The sequence below is a fragment of the Pogoniulus pusillus genome, chromosome 5, assembly GCF_015220805.1.
Source record: "Pogoniulus pusillus isolate bPogPus1 chromosome 5, bPogPus1.pri, whole genome shotgun sequence".
NCBI classification, from domain to species: domain Eukaryota; kingdom Metazoa; phylum Chordata; class Aves; order Piciformes; family Lybiidae; genus Pogoniulus; species Pogoniulus pusillus.
In genome coordinates this window covers 4996706-5012437 of record NC_087268.1, presented here as the reverse complement: position 1 = coordinate 5012437, position 15732 = coordinate 4996706, and the positions used below count along the sequence as shown (strand labels likewise).

At 40.5% G+C, this 15732-nt stretch overlaps 1 protein-coding gene across 2 annotated transcripts in view; it reads left to right on the top strand.

Annotated features, from left to right (window-relative positions):
- The window catches only part of ARHGAP6 (Rho GTPase activating protein 6), a 180424-nt gene that overhangs the window by 27414 nt on the left and 137278 nt on the right, over positions 1–15732 (top strand). Inside the window, exon 1 of one of the 2 annotated variants that reach the window (XM_064143062.1) lies at positions 10311–10422. The exons of the other annotated variant lie outside the window; for it this stretch is intronic. The gene's annotated coding sequence lies outside the window, so the exon portion shown is untranslated. Of the gene's footprint in view, positions 1–10310; positions 10423–15732 lie in introns of those variants that run through there. 2 annotated transcript variants of the gene reach the window in all.

Below are 15732 nucleotides of genomic sequence, written 5' to 3'. Positions count from 1 at the left end.
CAAGAAAAGCCTGGCTGAGGCACTTAGTGCCATGGTGTAGTTGACTGGCTAGGGCTGGGTGCTAGGTTGGCCTGGATGATCTTGGAGGTCTCTTCCAATATGGTTGATTCTATGATTCTAAGTTACATCAAAATAAACCCAAATGTGAGTTTGCTGCATATCAGCTTTTAAGTAGTTTCTATCCATTCCAAATGATCTTACTTCATTACATATGAAAAGTGGTTTGTTCATTTTTGACTAAAGGATGACCTAATTCATTGTGGGATTGCAATGTGGACACAGCCTTCTTGGCTGTTACCTTACTGCAGTTTACCCAGTGGCAATACTGCAACAGCTGCTTGGTCTCCCAAGCCTCCCAGGCTAAGAGGAAGCTGGACAACTGCTAATGACTGCTGTTTGAGTAAGAAGATTAGAAACATGGGAAGCAATGTAATAGTGAGATTAGTTAAGAGGTTAATGCTTCTGTTTTCAAAGTAATTGTCATTTTTTGTTAATACACTGCTAGGGTCTAGTCTCAGTGTAAAAGGAAGTGAGGAAGAAGAAACATTGAAGAGAGTTAAGTCTAAAAGGAAATAGGGAAAGGAGAATGTAGAGCCCATGCAGGCAAATCAGATGGATTAGAAGAAAAGTATTTCAGGGAAAGGGACATGATCAATGAGGAGCAGGTCAAATGACTCCTAAGAAAGATCCATGAATAAGCAGTAGCACAAGTGCGTCATGTTTTGATAGTGACCAGGAGATTTGTAGATCAAGAAGCCAATCTATTGAATGGAAGAGGGGAGTAATGGTTAGCTGTCATGATAAAGGATGTGAGTTATATTATTCATCTCAATCTAACCTGGAAGTAGTTAGTTGGATAATTCTGGACTATCAGCATTAAAGATAAAGTTAAAATCTGGTGTGACTGATCTCAGCAGAAGATTTCTGCTCAAGTTTTCAGTATCTCATTAACCAAACTGACAGCAAGAAATAAAGTTTGCATTTTAAGATTTGAAGTAGTATAAAGATTGCTTCTTTAACATTTACAATTCTAAGCATCCTAGTTGATTGTTTTTAAACTAAAGTTCAAGGAAACCTCAGTTTTTAATTTTCTCAATTGTAGCTGCCTTGGATTACAACCTGTTGGACTTTAAGCTGAAGCGGAATCCTGTGGTCAGTTAGCATGCCAGGAGAATTGGATATTTTTCCTTCTCGTGTACTGACTTCTGTGGCACATTACTTGTAGTTTGGGTTTCCTTATTTGTCTTTTGAATTAGAGAATGTCTGGTATTATCCTTATTTAGTTCAATTATTAAAGATCAACAAGCTTGCTTTATTACTGTTTTTCTAGGTGATACATGTGAGTGACTCCGAGAGATGCCTTTTAACATGGTCTAAAGCATTAGAACAGCAATCCCTCCAAACTAAACAAAGATCTGCCATTTCTGCCCTGCTGAGTTAAGGTTAACTGAGTTAGGATTCCTGTTGCTGGATACTATCTTTCCCCTGAAATCTTTTGTTGAAGATGTCAGCCATTGATCAGATTAGTAAATATCCTTACAAAGTTTTCTGTAGTCCTTCCGCAAGTTTCCATCAATGTACTGTACATTTACAAAGGTGACTTATGAAAGGTCAGTAAATACCTGGTTAACATGTATGCAGAGTAGGATCATTAGTAGGGTGTAGATGAAATTACAAAACAACAACTGAGTGGCATGTGGATATTTAAATGGCCCTCCTTTTTGGCAGAATTATTCAGCAGCTGGTGGCAGGAGGGGAAGGATGTTAGTGGAGTTGGTAACTTTGTTCCAAGAACAAAGAAAAAAAAACAACTCCCTGGGTTGTATTCTTTCCTGAAATAACTGTTACAGCCTTTCGGTTACACATCTGTAATTTAAAGGTTTTAGTATACATATTTTCTGAAAGCATTTGTTTTTAAGATCATCATTCTTATGCAGTTGATGTTTCATAATTATTTTTCTTAATATTTGACTTTAATCTTGCTGTTTTCTTTGTAATCTGTTGACAAATTAAAATTAACAGCTAGTAGCAAGCTTTATTTTCTCATATAAAAGCATCTAATTGGTCATGGCTTGAGGATACATTGTACTTGCCTGTGCCAAACTCAACAGCAACCAAGAGACCTCTCTAACAACAAAAACCTCAAGTGTAATTATGTATTTTACCAATCGCAGCAAGATACAGTAGATAGGAAAATATGTTAATAATTTAAGTTTCATCCTTTTCTCTTACATCATTTACCACAGTGTGAGAAATGGGAAAACTCCCTTAAGTTTCTTCAGAACAGCAAATAATTGCATGTTTTATGGTGGCGTTCTTCAAACTTACTTTGCTTCCCCTTTTTTCTTTCAACTTTAGAGCTGAGTTGTGAAGTGCAGCAAGTGACCTAACAGGCGATATGTAGAGGGAGGCAGGAAACACTTAAAGAATATATTCTTGTGCAGCATTTCTGTTTCAGTAGAGTATAATGAAATACTTAATAAAGGAAAGTGCAAGGAAGTTGGAAGCACCATCATCAATAGGAAGACCTGGCTTTGAAAGGGTGAAGGGAGGTTGTAGCCAGGTGGGGGTTGGTCTCTTCTCCCAGGCAACCAGCAACAGAACAAGGGGACACAGTCTCAAGTCGTGCTGGGGGAAGTATAGGCTGGATGTTAGAAGGAAGTTGTTGTCAGAGAGAGTGATTGGCATTGGAATGGGCTGCCCAGGGAGGTGGTGGAGTCACCATCCCTGGAGGTCTTCAAGAAAAGCCTGGATGAGACACTTAGTGCCATGGTCTAATTGACTGGCTAGGGCTGGGTGCTAGGTTGGCCTGGATGATGTTGGAGGTCTCTTCCAACCTGGTTGATTCTGTGATTCTCTTTATAATTTGCCCTCCTTGGTTGCCAATACAATTATTTCCAATAATTTTAACCCTTTCTCAATACATTATGTTGTAAAAAAAAAAACAATTACTGAAAAAAATACTTAGCCCAAACTGGTAATATTCATTCAGGGACACAGTAATAACTTGCATTTGACTTGTAAATGGTTCCCATATATATATAAATAGGAAAAAAAAAAACCCTCTGAATTCAACTTCTGTGTTACATTTATGAAAAACAGAGGTTCAGCTGAGTACCTGTATTTGGAAAACCTTCAAAGATTAATAAGTAGCAACTTGTTGCTTACCATAAGTATTCTTTATAGTTTGTATCAATAGTATTGCAAGGAGTTAAGCTTTTGGATTTTTACCTGCTTCTACAAGGGGCATTTTTGAGACTTCTGCCTTGCTGTTCCATATGTTTCATGAAGGCAGTACATCTATTTTCAGTGCTTAGTTGTTTGTCCTGCTGATTCTGTCTTCAAATATACCTGAAGTCTCCCCTGAGATTGAAGGGGTGCATGTGCCAGGTGGTGATGCTGAGGAACCCCAGGTTAGGCAACCTGAGCTCTGATGTAGTTGACCTCCTGCTTACTCTTCTATGTGCTGCAATTTCCACATTGACACTTCTTCCTGAGGAGAGTGAGCAAGCTGAGAGCTGGTGTGATACAGGCCTCTCCTGGATGATGAGTGTAGTCATCTAGCAGTCTGTAGTAATGTGACTTAAGACACCCGTGTCTGGTACTTTTGAGTGGCTCGTTTTAGCAGCTGCTTACTCAGCTCACTGGTAGTTGTGAAAGTAGCCTGCTTTTAACTCCTGTTACTTCTTGTGCTTCCCAGTGGGACACTCTTGCTTTTGTTGCGAGTATATTGAGGGCTTAGGAGTGAAAAATCAGGACTGATTGTCCTTTTTGAAAACCTGACCCTGGACTTCTTCCAGTTGGTAACTACATTGGATTTTATTGAGGTCGATGAGAACTACATGGAATTGATGCTCCCAGTAGAACTGTGTGCCCACTGTAAAAAGGAACTGTTTGGCTCAGGCACAAGAAACAGTAGGGGGGTTCAGGTGGTGCAGGTGGCTTTATAACCTTTCTCACTTTTCCAGATCACCAAGAGCATTTCCTACTCTTGCTGGGTAGATTTTTTTACCTTTGTCACCACATAAAGTATACAGAATCATGGAGATGTCAGGTGTCAGGGCTAGAAGGGACCTCAAGGATCATCTAGTTCCAGCTGCCCTGCCATGAGCAGGGACACCTCACACTAGATCAGTGTGCTAGCTTGAAGCAAGCTATAATGTTTTGGTGAGAAGAACTAGACTACAGGCTGTGAAAGGAAAACAAGGGTGATGTCTACTTCGCTCACAGGCTTGCTGAGATGTATAAGCATAAAAGCAAAACATAGATAAAGTAGTCTCATTTCTGCTGGGCATCTGGCTGAGCTGCATCTTAGTCTCTAACCTCACCCTCCACTTTGGACTAACCCACTTTGCTTCCTAACCACCTGGCCGAACCTCCATTCTTCCTTGGGGCTGGGGAGGTTGAGAGGGGTAGGGGGAAGGTGAAGGGGTGGTTGAGAGCCTCTCCTGGGGACTCAGGTTTCTGGGAGGGGAGTTGTGTTTCTGTATCACCTTTTACCTTGTCTATTTCTGTCTATAACTGTATATACTGTAAATATCTGCTTGTATATTGTGCTAGCTGTAAATATAAGCTTCATTCATATTTCCAGAGCTGGCTGAGTCTAGTCTGGGTGATTTCTAAAGTGTGTGTGTGGGTTGGGGGGGGGCAGGCAACACCCAAATAATCACAACCAGGCTGCTCAGAACCCTATGCAGCCTGGCCTTAAAGACCTCCAGGGATGGGGCTTCCATCATCTCTCTGGGCAACCTGTTCTAGTGTCTCATCACCTTCATGGTGAAAAATCATTTCCAGTCATTCAATCTGGATGTATCCACTTGTAGTTTTGCTATATATTTATAGCTCTTCAGTTTGTAAACATGTATTGCTACAGTTATTAGCACCTCTTATATTTTACTGCTGCTTGTGGTTAGTTACTAAATAATTGTTTAGGAATGTTCTGACTCAAGCTTATCATACATGTGAGGGCTAGTTTGATTTTTTGGAAGCTCTTTTCCTTCACAGTTTGAGACTCTGAACAGCTGAGGGGTCCAAAACCAGATTAATCGTAGTGAAAGTAGTAAAAGCAGCAGTGCTCAGGCTCTTCTCCTCCCTCCCGTGTGGGTAACGTGACATTTTCCAGCCAGATAGTGGGAATGTTTTCTTTTGCAGGCCTGAGTCACTTGTGAAGAATGCTAAGATTAATGCATAAGACCAACTGCAAAAATGGAAGCTTGCTTGTGATTTTTTTTTTCCCCTCTTGCTTCCACCAAAACTTCAGGCATTTTGGGTGGTTTTACTACAGATTGAAACACTTTTTTTGTGTAAAATCTGTCCTTGCCTTTAAGTGATGGTGAGCTCAGAAGTTGATGCCTGTCTCAGTCAAACTTAGCTTTTTTGGAGTGTAGCAGTTAATCTTCCTGTTTGCCCTGATGCATTTTGTACACTGCTGCAATTTAGAGAAAGTCTCTTTCAGAGCTGTGAACCAGGATTTTTGTTTTCTCAGAGTTCCCTAGATGTACAATATCAATTTAATTCAATTGTCTTTATTTTCAACATAATATTAGTTATATCTATCCTGTAACAGCATCTGTTCTGAAATGACATTCACGCTTAATACAGGATCCTCTAAAAGAGATTATGCCCACTTTATTCTTTCTTAATTAAGCATGAACTATTATTGAAAGAATTAGTCTTAAGTAGTAAAAAAAGAAAGGAGATACCCTACCTTCTCAGGTTGTTGCCAGAGTAAGCTGATGCCTATGTGTTGAATCTCACCAAGGGCTTGTGGCTAGCAGTGGGCCAGTTTTTAATGCGTGTGATTTCATTGTGACGTCTATTGCACAGATGTTCTCACTGATTTCAAGCAAAAAGTGTCAAGACTCCCATCTGAAATGAATAAACTGTTGAAGTAATTTTAGCCAAAGCAGTAACACAGAAGTAAATTAGCGTTCCTTTGGTCAGTGCACCTTCATTTATGTAAGTTTTAACACACTTAGTTGAAAGTCCTCAGAACAGAAAGGAGTGAAAATGGCTTTTTTCTCTGTGGTTTGTAAATAACAACATGGTCTATGTTACTTTTCCTAAAGGACTTCAGCTTCAGGTATCTTCTTTTGCACTTTAGGCATTGTTTTCCAGCACTAACTGTAAGAGCTTTGTTCTGCTCTAACCGATGTGGTAACTTTGAGGGTGCAGAGGAAATGCCCAGCTATCCTCCTACCCTCCATGTGTCCCAGTGCTGCTTCTCAGAGGAGAGAGAGACAGTGGCTCAGAGGTGACAAAGCTGGCACTAGGCCAATCAGTATCTTTATGTCTCGGATTAAAAGAACGTCAGTCTGGAGAGCAAAGAGGGAGAAATGGAAATGTGTAAAGCGAGCATCACTTGGTATGGTTGTGTGAGGGCATCAGTGGCTGTGTGCCTGCCAGTGCCCATTGGTTGCGTTCTCTTCAATGCTCATATGGTTGCAGATGGAATTATTCCAATCAAGACTATAAAAATAGAAAATTGAAGATAGCTTCCACTTTATATTGCTTTCTCAGAGAGGCTTATTTTTCATGAATACATGCTGTCTACAGCTACCTGAAGGGAGGCTGTAGCCAGGTGGGGGTTGGCCTCTTCTCCCAGGCAATCAGCAACAGAACAAGGGGACACAGTCTCAAGTTGTGCTGGGGGAAGTATAGGCTGGATGTTAGGAGGAAGTTGTTGTCAGAGAGAGTGATTGGCACTGGAATGGGCTGCCCAGGGAGGTGGTGAAGTCACCATCCCTGGAGGTGTTGAAGAAAAGCCTGGATGAGGCACTTAGTGCCATGGTGTAGTTGACTGGCTAGGGCTGGGTGCTAGGTTGGCCCGGATGATGTTGGAGGTCTCTTCCAACCTGGTTGATTCTATGATTCTATAAAATCCTACTCAAAGAAATTTCTGCCATGTTCCTCATTTAGGGATGCACATTTACCTATGGTTCCTGTAGTATTAAAGAGCAGAGATCATCTTGCAGCTCTTTGGGATTCTTGCTCTCCACTGTGATGAGCAGCTCATTGAGAGGAGAAAAAACCCACAAGTAACATTAACACTCTGGAAAGTTTGTTTTTTCACAGCTTCAATGAGAAGGCCTAATTAGTAATTGAAAAGATAATTAAAATTTGACAGACTGCTGCTGAGTTCTGTATATCACATTGTCATTCTTTTTGAGTAGCACATTCTTTTGTTTGAATTATTCATGGCTTTTTTTTCCTTCCTTTTCTGCCTTGCATCTGTTTGTACATTTCAATTCTCCTTTTGTAATGCTTTGATTTTTTTTGTGTGTTTTTGACACCCTATTTCATGTTGTGCTCTCCTGGTTTTCATTTTCTGCTTTTCCTCTGTAGGTCTCAGGCTCTGACTGTTGCTTTTCTACTGTCTCATACTGGGTACTCATTAACTTCCTGTGTGTTGTTACCTTCAAACATTCAGTGCTTGCTGCTAAAGTTCTTCATGATCCTTCTTTTGTTTCTTTCTTGCTATATCAGAATCAAGTCTGGTCATTATTCTTCTTTACTGATGTAATTTTCTGGGACTCTTTACGTTGTTAGGTTAAAATAAAGGCAACCATGTATTTTGGTATGCATCACAAAGCTATAATAAATTCTAAGTGTGAAAGATAAAATCTTCCTCTTGACTCCAAGGGTCTGAGATTTCATTTGAGTTCTCTATTTAGGTAACCTTGTTGTTTTTTATTGTCCTTATGCAGATTATCCCCGTTCTGCTTTCCCCGTATTAATACATTTTCAGTTTAGGACTTGTTCTCTTATCAGTGGAAGAGTTCAGATAACATGGATGAAAACTTCCGTTCAGTCTAAATGGAGGGAGATTGATATTACTTAAGCCTGACTGAAAGTATCAGAAACACCACATAGATCTTAACAAGCCAACATGTCAGATGAAAATCAAGCGGAAACATGTAGAACCACAAACTGCAAACCAGTTCCTGAGAATCTGAGACCTGCTTCAAAGACATTTGTTGTAGTTGGAGTGTACACTACCTCAGTATGTTTATAAACACACAAGAAAGAGGAATTGGGGTAATGACTACAGAAATCTACTTGAAATTGAGCATGAAAAGCTTCATACTGCTAAAGCATCTGGAGAAGAGAAAGGATTAATGTCTGAGTCTTGAATGGTGCTCTGTAGTTGTGCAGGGAATAGTGGGGTATAGTCTGCAACTGAGATTGGCTGTGGACTTCTATTCCTGCCTCTACAAGTGATCCCTTGCTGACCTTAAACAATTTCTATGGGGATAAATTAGGGAGGGAAGTGTCATACTGCAAAGTCATATCATGGACTTTTGATGTACTCATCCTTGTCTGGATGGGAAAATACACTCTTGAGTATGTGTCTTACCTTGTTATGTGAGGGAAAGAAAATAGAAGGTACTGTAAGACAAATTTACCAGCAGGTTTACCATTATTCATTCAGTGTGATCTGGCAGGAGGTTCAAACTCCAGCTTCTTGGGAAAGCCACAGGTCTCTGAGTTAGAGAGTACCCTAATGCTGGGGACCAATTTGTCTGTTTTTTTTTAACCTGCACTGCTGGTTGGTGATGTTTCACATTTTTATGAGCTGGTTTGCTGTTGTTGTTGGTGGGGTTGGTCAGCTTCACAAAGTGAGTTGTTGTAACCTAATTCTGAGGCAGCATGTTTACACAAAAAGCTATATACTCCATGTCATAGAGAGTGGGATTATCATATGTCTCATTCCTGGAGACTTAATTACTGATGTGATTTGGGAGGCAGAATAGCAGAAGCAACACTTACAATCTGTTTGAAGCAGCAAGCTCTTTTATTGTATGAGGAGCTAGAACAGAGCAAAACTTTGAAGTCATACAAAATTTTCTTCTGGAGGTATAGCAGATGTGCAAAGTATAAAGATCTCAGTTTCTTACCAGGACTCTTATATTTATATATCTACCTAGGAGGAAATTTGAACAGTTTACTCTTATATTTGCAAAATATAAGCAGAATGTGCATAGGAATTTCTGTTCTTTATAGTGGTAGTTATAATTTCTGGCTTGAATATTCTTTAACATTCAGTGAGGAGCTAAATTTACAAATTTACATCCTTGGCCAGTTTTGTGTGCCACTCTTTGACAGAAGAGTGTGATTTGCACAGAACAATTCTCCTGCTCAAAATAACCCTGTGCCTTAGCTTCAGGAAGCACACTATAATTAAATTCCAGTGGAAACTGTTAACTCAGCAGTAGCTGAAGCACTTTATTGCAATGAGGCCTTGATTTCTCTAATGCCAAGGTACTGTTAGAGCAACACTTGATTATCCAGAGTTTACAGCACATATCATAATCTAGTTCCTGGACATTAGAATACTTACATGAAAAATAGGAAAAGTATAGTTCACTTCTTATAATGATGCTGTTTTTTCTATGGCTAATAGAGTATTCTCCATATGTAGTTTTAAATGTAGCCTTGTGGGACCTGAATAGTTAATATTAGACAAAGTTAAAAACACCAGAAAGCTGAAAAGCCTGGACCACTTTTAAGAGGAACACAGAGTGGTAGTGTATGAGGAGTATGTAATGGGAAAATTCCCTGCTTTGTAGACTCAATATGATATCTGTATTTCTAAATGTGACCATGTTGCCTTTCTTTAATTAAGAAAATTATTTCTCCCATTTTCAAGCTGTGTTTTAGAGATTACAGCATTTTTTTCTTCTTATATATTACTGTTTTTCTTCACTCCACTCTGTCCTCATCATGTAGCTGTAGTCTTGGGTCTGAACAATCCTCTTTGAATTTTTGTACTTGGATTTAGTATTGTTGAGTTGTAAAAACTCACAAGGAGCAAACAGAAGATGCAGTATCTTGGATACGGTGTAATTTGGTTACTGAAGATTCTGATGTGCATCTGCTTGGTTAAGTGGTAAGGGTATTTATTGTGATGCATAAACTAGGTCTTAAGTCAAGCAAGTGTTTTGTGTACAGAAATCCTTACACTAACACTTATTTCTTTCAGAATCAAGGAAGCTGCAAGTTATTCAGCTGTGTATCCTTCCAAACGATACAGCAGTTTTTATTCATAAGCTCTATTGTTCAAATTTGTACAGCTATGGCAGTTAAAATAATATGATAGTGCTGAACAATTTGCTCCTCATTTGCTTAACTGAGGATGAAATTCAAGCTTTGTGTTCTGAGTGCCTCTCAATCCGATGTATATATGATTAATGTTGGTGAGTCACATTCTGATGGGAATTTTAGCTTTTCCTCATACAAAGAGGTAGGGAGGCTTTCTGCTCCTCCCACCACCAGTTTAAAAGCACTGCAGGACACAGAAAGGGGAAGGTAATTCTTCAGGTTTTCTGAGCTGTACCCTGCTAAAGGAAGCAAGGAGTTGGTTAACAGTTGCTGCACAGGTGTCTGCAAACCAAGGAGGACAGCTGAGGTTGGGATAAAAGTGTAAGTAGGCTGTTATTTTCTTGAGAAACCATCCATTCTCACTGTTTTATTAAGTTCATAATTTAGCTGGAAGGACTAGTCCAGGAAAATGGGAAGGAGGATTTGAGAAGAAAATAATTCTGAAGGTGCAGAGTGGCAAATTGTAAAGTGCCTCCTGTAGGGGTTAATCATAGGAGGTAGTAGAGTTCTGAAGACCTGTCTATCCCCACCAGAAGTAAGCTGTGGAGAATATAATGCCTTATGTACATAGCTTAGCTTGAAAACTTGCTGTAGCTGAACTTGAAATGGTGCTGGCATGTCTAGAGAACTTCCTCTGTGATTTTTTTTCTCTCTGTTTATGTATGTGTGTTTCTCTATAAAGAGTTGAAGTTAATAGTTTGATAACAAGATTGTTTCCACAAAATTATTCAAATAGGGCAGAATTGCTTCAGCATTGAGGAAGTTTGAAGGGCTTCAGTTCACTTGTACTTGGAAATACCTGGGCACACAAATATGTGAAAGTCCTCAGACGTGTTTTACAGTGTTTAAACAGACTGCTGAGTTTATAACTACTCATTGCAACAGGGCTTAGGCAGCTGACTTGCTTCTGGTTTAGAAAGTCCTGCTAGACCTCTGCACTTCTAAGTAATGTTATAGTCTGATATTTAAATATGTGTTCTTCATCTAAAAATTGAAGCCCACCCTATATCACTTGTAGTACTGAGTACAGACTTTCTAAGCCTTTGGCTTTTTGGCTTCTGTGTCCATATCATACTTTATTAAGGCTGCAGCTGTAAGGTGGGACAGGGCACGATCACTTAACACTAATCTCTGCTCCTGTAGGCCACTATATCATATAATTCTTGTCATTATGGTAGTGTTGTTTACTATAGATAACATTACTGACTATTGGTGACCTTTAGGAATGTAGTCTTTTATCTTCTATTGCCATTTAGACTGGCATGTATTTCAAAACTGACTTAGCAGAAAGCATATAGCTACCATGAGTATAAAGGACAATTCTCGTGGCTGCTGGTTTGGATTCATGTGATTTTTTGATCTATATGTCTAATTCATTCTATTATGGAGGAAAAATCTGTTAATTATATTACCAACAAGTTGGAAAAAAACTTAACCTGTGGGGGGAAAAAAGTATTGTCTGAAGTGCAGTGGCAACACTTTTAGAAGGTGACTTCCATAAAAAGAAAAAATTGAGACTGCTTCTGTGATTTATTATATCAGAGACTGACTACTTCTTTCCCTTCTCTGGTCCTCACAGCTCTTGGAACTCTGTTTGCTTTTCAGAAGTGTAATGATATGCTCTGAGTGGATGAAAAAGCTTATTTCTGCCCTAGGCTGGATTCAGAAAGAGGATAAATGCTTTGATAAGTATGCTGCTGATGTGCTGCTCTGAACACTGAGGGAGAAAACAGGTTTTCACAAAGATATGAAATGAGAAGACTTTTGAACCTCTTCATTAGTTCTAATGTTTGTTTTCAATATTCTCCAGACATTTTTTTTTCATTCTGAAGAAACCTGTGATTCTTCACAAATTGCTTTGCCCTGATGGTTTTCATAAGTATTTTTTTAATTGAAAATCTCCTACCACAGATGGTTGATGTTCAGGTTAAGCTCCTGGCTGCTATTAAATGCACACTAAATACTAAGCGTGCATTTTGATGAGTATTTGCCCTTAGCCTATCGAGCAAGGATAAAGTGTTAGCAAACCCTGCAAATAAAATACTCTGTGAGGCTGCTATCTCTGAGTTCAGACAGTACATACAGTGTGGCCTGATGAATAGGTTTTAAAAGGGTAAGGCCAGAGGAAAATTTGGGAGTGAGTCAAGAAAATCAGAGCTGTGTACGAGTGTGTGAGGGTGACAGTGTTTCTCCTGTATCATGGCTTACTTGTTCCCATCTCTTTCCCCATTTCCCACACCCCTATCACACAAGGTGTGAAGTGAGCTTACTTTTACTTTCTATTGCACTCTATGCCTATCAGGAGGGGTCAGTCAGTAATGTCACTTGGCAGGGATCCATCAGCACAGGGCCACCTCTGGACTAAATTTGCATCAAGGGCTGCTATCTTTGAGGTAGCAAGTATCGCCACACAGCCTGCTAAAGAATGTCCACTTGACTGCTCCCTGATGACATCCTAAGCTCAAGATGCTAGAATGGTTGGAAGGGCCCTCCAAAGCTCATGTAGTCCAAGCCCCTTGCAGGAAGCAGGGACATCCTCAACTAGATCAGGCTGCTCAGAGCCATGTTGAGCCTAAGCTTGAATATCTTCAGAGATGGGGCCTCAACTATCTCTCTGGTCAACCTGTTCCAGTGTTCCACTATCTTCATGGTAAAGAACATGTTCCTAACATCCAATTTAAATCTGCTCTACTTTCAAATCATTGCCCCTCATCCTATCACTATAGGCCTTCTTGTAATCCTCCTTCAGCTACTGGAAGGCTACTGTTGGATCTCCCTGGAGCTGCCTTTTCTCTGGGATGAACAACCCCAGCTTCCTCAGTCTGTCCTCATAGGAGAGGTGCTCCAGCCCCTTGATCATTTTTTGTGGCCCTCCTATGGACCCACTCCATCAGGTCCATCGATGCCTGTCCTGTGTTGAGGGCTTCAGAGCTGGATGCAGTACTCCAGGTGAGGTCTTAGCAGAGCAAAGCAGCAGAGTCACCTCTGATGATCTGCTGGCTGTGCTTCTTTTGGTACAGCCTAGGATGCAATTTGCCTTTTGGGCTGCAAGCACATCCTGTTAGCTCATGTCCAGCTACCCATCCTCCTGCATCCCCAATCCTTTTCTGCAGGACTGCTCTCAATTTCATCGTCATTCAGCCTTGATATCTAGGATTGCCCCAGCTTAGGTGTGCCTCATTGAACCTCATGAGATTCTCTTCAGCCTACCTCTCCAGCCTGTCCAGGTCCCTCTGGATGGCATCCCATACTTCAGTCTTTTCAACCACACCCCTCAGCTTGGTATCATCTGCAAACTTGCTGTGGGTGCACTCAGTCTGGCTGGCTGGATCATTGATGTAGATATTGAACAGCACTGGTCCAAATACAAGATACCCACAGTGCATTCTTGTATCTGTTTTCACTGACTGGCAGGTGGCAAAATACACCTTTTGTTCACAAACTCTTACTGTAAAGCCATAAACTACTGTGACAGCCACTTTTTGAATACCCTGAGTAGAACATAATGTTTTTGTTAGTATTTTGAAAAGGGATAAAAAAAAATGCCTTGGTACATTGCCTTCTCTGAATTCCCATTTTCTGTACAGCAATTTAAACCTGTGTACAGACACCTTTGTTTTTACAGTTTACCTTTTCAAATCTGTCATCTGAATTCACAGAGGAAATTTAGCTTTCTGCCTTTATTTCATCTCCTATATATCATATAAGGAATATTGAGAAAGCAATTCTACAAGGAAGACTGAATGTCAGATCTTGTTTTGCAGCCACTAGGAAAGCATAGGAGCAGATCTCTTTTCATCCTGGCTGTTATTTCCTGCATAATGCTGAATGAGCTTGAAGAGCCTTTTTAGCATTCACCTGTTTTGTCAATTCTGAGTTGTTGAACGGACAATTCCTCCAATAGCAGCTTGAAGTGTTTTGTTATTTTATGCCTGATGGCAGGATGTAGCTCTAACAGAGATCCTTTGGGAATCAGGTGAGGAAAACAGTCTGTAAATTCCCACTAAGCTGGAGGCCAGCCATTTCTCTGGCTGATCCAGTGAAGGTAGGAGGACCTTCAGCTGGTGGCTGGTAGGAGGCTCACTTAAAAGCTCAGAAGTATTTGGCAGCTCAAGGAGGGGCAGCTCCAGCCACGGGAAACTGTGCTCCTCTAAGATGGCTGTGTGAAACTCTGTAGAGAGCAGATAGGTAGAATGGTGCCGGGGGAAGTCTAGGCTGGATGTTAGGAGGAAGTTCTTGCCAGAGAGAGTGATTGGCATTGGAATGGGCTGCCCAGGGAGGTGGTGGAGGCACCATCCCTGGAGGTGTTCAAGAAGAGACTGAATGAGGCACTTGGTGCCATGGTCTAGTTGACTGGCTAGGGCTGGGTGCTAGGTTGGCCTGGATGATCTTGGAGGTCTCTTCCAACCTGGTTGATTCTATGATTACTTTTCTGTGCTATTTGTAGAGCTCCAGTTACTAATCTTCAGAAATGGATAACGCTGCATGGTAAATGGTCAGGGTAAAACAGTTAAAAATAACTAAGCAATGCCATCTGCTGTCTTAAAAACTTACTTAATATTACATTGGATGACTGGATTGTTAATCTGAAGAAGTAGTGGAAGCATTCCACACAGAGTCAGAGCTGTGATATGCCACTGAATGCACATTAAAGTTATGCAGTATAAATACTGATTGTGATGACCTATGGTAGACTAGGAAATGTCAGAAGAAAATGTGATGCTAGTGACAATCCAGAATAATTCCTTGTGCCAGTTTGAGCCTAGCTAGAATGTTGTGGTGAGAAGAACTAGATTATAGGCTGTGAAGGAGAACAAGGCTGATGTCTACCTCACTGATTGGCCTGCTGAGATGTATGAGAATCAAAACATAGATAAGCACAACACTTCTTCTGGCAAACTGTCTGAGCTGCATCTCTAACCTCACCCCTCTCTGTCTTTTCTTTGACTAACCCACTTTGCTTCCTAACCCCCTGGCCGAACCTCCATTCTTCCTTGGGACTGGGGTAAGGTTGAGAGGGGCAGGGGGAAGGTGCAGGGGTGGCTGAGAGCCTCTTCTGGGGACTCAGGTTTCTGGGAGGGGAGTTGTGTTTCTGTATTACCTTTTCACCTTGTCTATTTCTGTCTATAACTGTATCTACTGTAAATATCTGCTTGTCTATTGTGCTAGCTGTAAATATAAGCTTCATTCATATTTCCAGAGCTGCTGAGTCTAGTCTGGGTGATTTCTAAAGTGTGTGGGGGGGTGGGGAACACCCAAACCATCACACTCCTGCATGAATCTACTTTGAAAAGCTGGACATGTTTTTTAAAGCTGATTTTTTTTTTTTAAACATTTCTGAGAGAAAGATGTAGAATGCTGTGGAAGAGAGCGTGGGTTGGAAGGACAATAATACATCATCCCTTTGAACTGTACATTTCTTATAATGTATTTGTTACGTAATGACAGTCCTCATGGTACATCTATGTTGAGTGAAACCTCTTGTCCACTGTGACTTCACTTTTAGGTCCTTTGAGAAAAAAGTTAACTTGACCATGGACTTCAAAGAAGTTGAGAACCACATTTGTGTAAGACTTAGTACTCAAAGAGAATTAATTTGCTGTCACAAAAAGGTAGAACAAGTCTTAACAT